The sequence below is a fragment of the Oncorhynchus masou genome, chromosome 29, assembly GCF_036934945.1.
Source record: "Oncorhynchus masou masou isolate Uvic2021 chromosome 29, UVic_Omas_1.1, whole genome shotgun sequence".
Lineage (NCBI taxonomy): Eukaryota > Metazoa > Chordata > Actinopteri > Salmoniformes > Salmonidae > Oncorhynchus > Oncorhynchus masou.
In genome coordinates, this window is record NC_088240.1 from 21,507,461 (window position 1) to 21,513,832 (window position 6,372).

A 6,372-nucleotide genomic window follows, 5' to 3' on the forward strand; every position below is an offset into this window, starting at 1 on the left:
CTGAAAAACTATGCAAGTCAATGCACGACATGAACACTCACTTAAAATAGGCCTTTTCTTAAATGACTTTAGGCTACCTGTGAAACATGATTGGTATGGTACAACACCTGTACCAAAATATATGTATTTCTTACATATTTCTTATACCTTCAAATGACCATATGTTAATAGTTTATAGTTAGAGAAGGATCTGAAATAAACACAATAACAAACAATGCAAAGTAAAAACCATAATTACAACTGTAGTGAGACGACCAGAGGAGACGATGTAATGTTTTGCTTATAGCAGTGTTTTACTCTTATTGGAACAATCCATTTTCCCCCCAATGGATGTTACCTTTTCATTGAAACTATTTCAATGTACCAAACCACAAACAAATCAGTGTTATTGCATTTTGGTTCTTAAAGTTTACATTTTAGTAAAAAGATCAAAGATTTGCACATTAAGACAAAACATGTTGTTCTATGAATCATATATCTATATATAGGAGAGAGAAGTAAAGACACCGGACTGCCAATGTTTAGAATCCTTAAAGGAAAATGTCTTAACCGTTAAACACAGCGGCTCTTTGCGTTAGACATTATTTCAAAAATGACATCAAATGTGAATATATGATACATCTATAAGTTAACTCATGGTCTGAGATGATTGCAGAAAGTTTGGGTTTTCAAATATAGAAAAAAAGTGGGCTGTGAGTATTTTCTATGTGCTCACTCAGTGCTTTCACTGTGTTTTCTTCTCACAACATCCATGTGGCTCTGTAGTTAGCTTGTAATACAATGTCACACTAACGTTGAGAGAATGTCAGCTGGGTAGCTGGCCCTTCCTCTCTTCTACACACAGCAATGTGTGTATTGTTTTGAGTTGTCCGCAAGCCCCTCATCCAATAGGATAACATACAGTAGTTTTCTTCAAACTCTTGATGTGTGTCATGCAGAGCGTGATTTCTCTGGCCAGTCAGGGAGTAGGAACCATCTACTGTATGCTCAGAACAGCAGCCTGTTTCAATTCTGTCTTAAGAGAAGTGTCTTGTGTATGACATTTTGTAAGAACAAGTTGATGTAAATGTTAATTTACCTCAAACGTTTACAAAACTGTTATTAAATAAACTTTTTGTACCATATTTCTGGAGTATGTGGTGGTCAATAAAATTGAGCCAGTATGTGGACCTTCTGTACTTGAGTATACATTTGCAACACACACACACACACACCTCCATGAGGTGCTCGTCAAACATCTCATTCCAAAATCATGGGCATTAATATGGAGTTGGTCCCCACTTTGGTGCTATAACAGCCTCCACTGTGCGAACTTACTTCCATTCAGCCACAAGAGCATTAGTGAGGTTGGCCACTGATGTTGGGCGATTAGGCTGGCTCGCAGTCGGCGTTCCAATTCATCCCAAAGGTGTTCAGTGAAGTTCTTCCACACCGATCTTGACAAACCATTTCTGTATGGACCTCGCTTTGTGCACAGGGGCATTGTCATTCTGAAACAAGAACTTCCCAAAACTGTTGCCACAAAGTTGGAAGTACAAAATCATCTAGAATGTATGCTGTAGCCTAGCCCGAACCATGAAAAACAGCCCCAGAATGTTATTCCTCATCCACCAAACTTTACAGTTGGCATTATGCATTCGGGCAGGTAGCGTGCTCCTGGCGTCCAGAGTCCGTCGGACTCCCAGATGGTGAAGCGTGATTCATCACTCCAGAGAACACATTTCCAATGCTTCAGAGTCCAATGATGGTGAGCTTTACACCACTCCAGCCAACACTTGGCATTGCGCATGGTGATCATAGGCATGTGTGCGGCTGCTCGGCCATGGAAACCCATTTCATTAAACTCCCAACTAACTGTTCTTGTGCTGACGTTGCTTCCAGAGGCAGTTTGGAACTCGGTAGCAAGTGTTGCAACCGAGGACAAGTGATTTTTACATGCTACATGCTTAAGCATTCTGCGGTCCCGTTCTGAGGCCTACCACTTCACGGTTGAGCCGATGTTGCCCCTAGACATTTCCACTTCACAATAACAGCACTTACAGTTGACCGGGGAAGCTCTATTCTAGCAGGACAAAGAAATTACTTTTGTATATATCATATCTTGGGGATGCTGGGGTGGATTTTGTACAAGAGCTCACGTTCATTGACCTACACAACCCTTAAACTTATCGCTCCCTCTCTTCACATTCCAAGAGGGGATGTGAGAATGTGATAGTGAGCTGGAAGGGAGGAGTGACACATCCCTCTCCACAGTGCTGACTACCCTGCGTACACACATCCACGCGTATAACTAAAGTTAGACCAGCGTGTCAGTCTCACACGTTGGAGACAAACATTTAGCACAAACCCATTTAGCACTGTCACACAGACCCAGCAACAATTTACAACACCCTGCTGTACAAGATGCCAGTGAGCCAACTTCCAAACATTAAACATCCAGGAAAGTTAATATGAGTTTGGCATAGAGGTGGCATATAACAAGCAGGATAAAATCTGAGTCAATCAACAGTATTATAGTAAACTGCAACCTAAGAAAACTGAGGGAAATTGAGATACTTTCTCAGGGTCTACGTCAAGGTAGCCAGCTAGCTTATGAATAAAAATAGAAACATCCATGTGGGAACCCCATAAGTGTCAAACATATCTATATTGGGCACTCACAGGAGTCAGTGTGTGATTTGTAATCTTCCTAAAAGAACAATAACCAGGCTGAGGGGTCTAGTGTACTAGAAGGGCTTAGAGTAGCACCTGGATCAGGAGCACCGGACGCATGAGAATGAGGAAGGAATGACCCTTCACGCTGTTCCTGGAACTCAGGGGTACAAATTACATGGACACCTGTTTTGTACTTGTGGACATGTTTGAGAGTTGAGAAGAACAGTGGCTAGCAGCAGATGGGAAATGTAGGGAGATTGACAATGGAAAAAGAAATGTGAGTAGGTCCCGTAGAAGGAGGAGAGTGATGGGGAATATTGAGTGCATAGATCAGGGCCGACCAAACATGCAGAGAGACAGGAGATAGGTGCAGGGTTACAGGGCCCAGTGGCAAGGACTGTTGGTAGATTGCTGGTGGGTTGGCAGGGGGATGCAGTGTGAAGGCTGCTCTGCATACAGCCAGGCAGGGCCAGATTACTGGACAGGGAAGCAGGGCCCCCCTGGAGGTCGGGGGGCCCCCAATTAGCAGATGAACATGTCATAAGCAGCGGCAAAATGTGAAGAATTCCAGGAAATTAGCTTTAAAACTGCAACATTTTCTTTCATCCTCATAGCAAAATGTGAAGAATATCATGAGATGAGCTGTATTTTAAGGTGGACCTGGAGGTATTTGCCCCGGGGTCCCAACTGCAGTTGTCCAGCCCTGCAGCCAGGGCCAAGGGCCTAAAACAGACAGCAGTTATTTATAGCCTTTAATCACCTAACAAATTCACACTGGCCCCAGAGTCCGAATACCTCAGTAAGCCAGTCAGTCAGTACACCCGTTATTTCACTAGTGCCCTGAATGTTTTTATTGGACCTAGTATAGCCTTCACAGACATCATCTTCTAATACAAGGCCTCACAATTCAGTGACAGGGGGAGCGTGGGTATGCATGTGTGCATGTGTGAGAATGAGTGATATACAGTGATGTTAATTAAACCTACAGAAAAGACATTGAAACATTTAGAACAGTGTGGCGGCTGTGGCCGAATAGTACATTCCATTTTTTATTCTGTCAAATCAGCAAGCTAATTGAAATTTGATTAAAGAATCGTATCCACATTGAAATAGAGTGAATTGAAAATGGAATTGACCCTAACCCTGGTATTGAGTACTTCATGTCCTGTGATTTTCCTACAGTGTGGCCAAACAGTGCATCCAATAGGGAGCTTGTGTTTTGACTGTCCATGAGAAGGAGGAGCTTGTCATGAGAAAGTGAGGTATGGGTCACGTTCCCCTGCTCAGACGTTGCATGCATCAACCAATGGTTGCGTGCCACGTCATTGACTGTGACATCGACTGAAAGATTGCTTTAACATATGATGTGGTTAGTTTATGTTAAATACTTATCTAGGCATTGTAAGATCTGCCAGGTGTCAGCAACGCCTGGGCAGAGGAGCACGCCCAAAGCTGACAGCACATCCCAGCAACAGGAATGTGGGGACACTGGGTTGAAAAGAGGGAGGCGAGTCTCAACCGAGACACCTATAGGCAAAGCCAGGGCCTAGTTTTTCAAGAATGATCTATATGGATTTTGCCTATCGGATAGGATTAAATGCATGTAAATATAATGAATAGAACGGACAAATCAGTGAATGGGGACTTCCGTTCTCTTCATTCGATTACTATGGATTTAATCCTATCCAATAAGCGAAATCCGGATAGATAACTTTAGAAAAACTCCCTGTTAGAGCGAGAGCTGTGTGTGTGTTTGTCAGAGGGTTACACCCACTGCTTCCAGAAGTCCCCCAAATAAAGATAGGTCATTCTAAATGTAACTTAATCCACCCACAACAACCCTTTGTTGAGAGCCAGGCTTTAATGCCAGCTTCTCAAGGTTACAGGGCTTTGTGATAAAGGTGGACACTGTCCTGTCCATCAAAGATAATGAGAAGGACAAACTAAACCCTCCATAATTTACACAGGGAGCAAAGAAGGCTGAGAAAATCAGCTACTGTCAGATACACCATTATTGAGTATTGACAATGAGAACCAAAAGCTCAACAAGATGTTGTGTTTAAATGTAATACTTATCTTTCTCCCTGGGCTTTTAAAAATATTTCTTCACTGGGGTCTGAGCCATGGGTTGGGAGCACAAAACATTAGAAATGCAGTTGTCATCCATTCCCCCTCCCCCCATGGTCTGGTGCAGGTGTACGCTCTGCACCCCCCTCCCACTCTGTTGTTTTATAATTAAATGGCGACATTAGTTCATATCATGTGATTCGAAAAGAATTCATCACACAGAGGCCCTAATCACCACCTATAGTCCGCCCGTCGCCTGGGGCGCAGGGTTCACCACATGACCCTGCTGAGCGCAGCTCTTCCTTTGTGCCCCCTGAAAGAACCGGGGATTGAGCCCAAACAAAAAAAAAACACTAGGGTGAAAAATGTTTTTACACCTGATCCGCTCTCTCAGGGCTGGCTGTGAGCGTGCAGGGCCGTTACAGCTTTAGATCAATGGGACAAGTTATTGGAGTCTGGCCAACTCTTAACTGATAGAAAATAAAGAAAAAAGCTGACACTTCCCAACAACAACAAAAAAGACAAATAAAAGACTAAACAAAAAAAAGAAATGAGAGGAAATAAATGCTCATGATGAAATTGTCTGTCTTTTTAAAACACCTTAAGTTTTATGCTTGACCTTTTAAAAGATATCTAGATACATTTTACACTGATAATGCTTAGGCCTACACTCTAGTGGGGTTACAGCGGTCTATACTAGTGGGATGGCTTTTAAGGTCTTACATCAGTCACACACACAGGGGAAAAACACTGCAGCATCTTTCAGACACCCTGTCGTGGGGCTCAGCATAGCAGTGCTCAGGTGTGGAATGATGGGTATTATTTTAACACAGCCTTTTGCTGTGATGTTAATAAATCAAGAGTTTAGGCACCATACGGGCCTCTATGCATGGGTCAATGGCACATGTGTGCGCTCATGGCAATAGCGCCCCCCATTGGGAACATATATTCAATACCATTCAATACCAATACTTTTCAAAACAATATGAACACTGAACAGGAATAAGAATAACATGTTTTAGAAATCAATGGGCAATTCTGAGTCGACCCCAATCACTTTACATCTAACAATGGATCATTTACTAGAATGTCATCCTCAAGATGATACTGTATGGCAAGACATTAACATTTCAATCCAGTGAGAAAATAGGAATGGAACACCAAGCTTTTCATGGAAAGTCCTTACTGAACTTGAAACTTTTCATAACTTTACATCATTGTTTCCTGTCATGTGATCCCCCCGCCTCTTCTCCTGAGCGAGTCTCAAAAGTCTAACATGGCTTCCATTAACTGGCTCCTCCTCAGGTGTTGCTTTTAGACTATTGAGATGCACCCCCAGAGTTGTCGACTTGCAACACCCCTTTATGACTTCTGTCTGCCACCTAACAGAAATGGGCCTTCGTCAGTAGCCTGTGTTTGCCTGTCACCTTGGTACCCAGGAAACGAGTTGCCCCCACTACAGGTGAGGGCCCCTGTGTTAACGCCACAGACAGAGCCAGTGAGGTCTCACTCACATGGACACATCACACAGCTTCACAACCGTGCACGTAAGAGATATATAAGCAATGTAAAACATCTAAGAAATTAAATTATTTATTTTTATCAATTTGGCAGATCAGCCCACACACTGAATTAACCTGGCATGAAGTT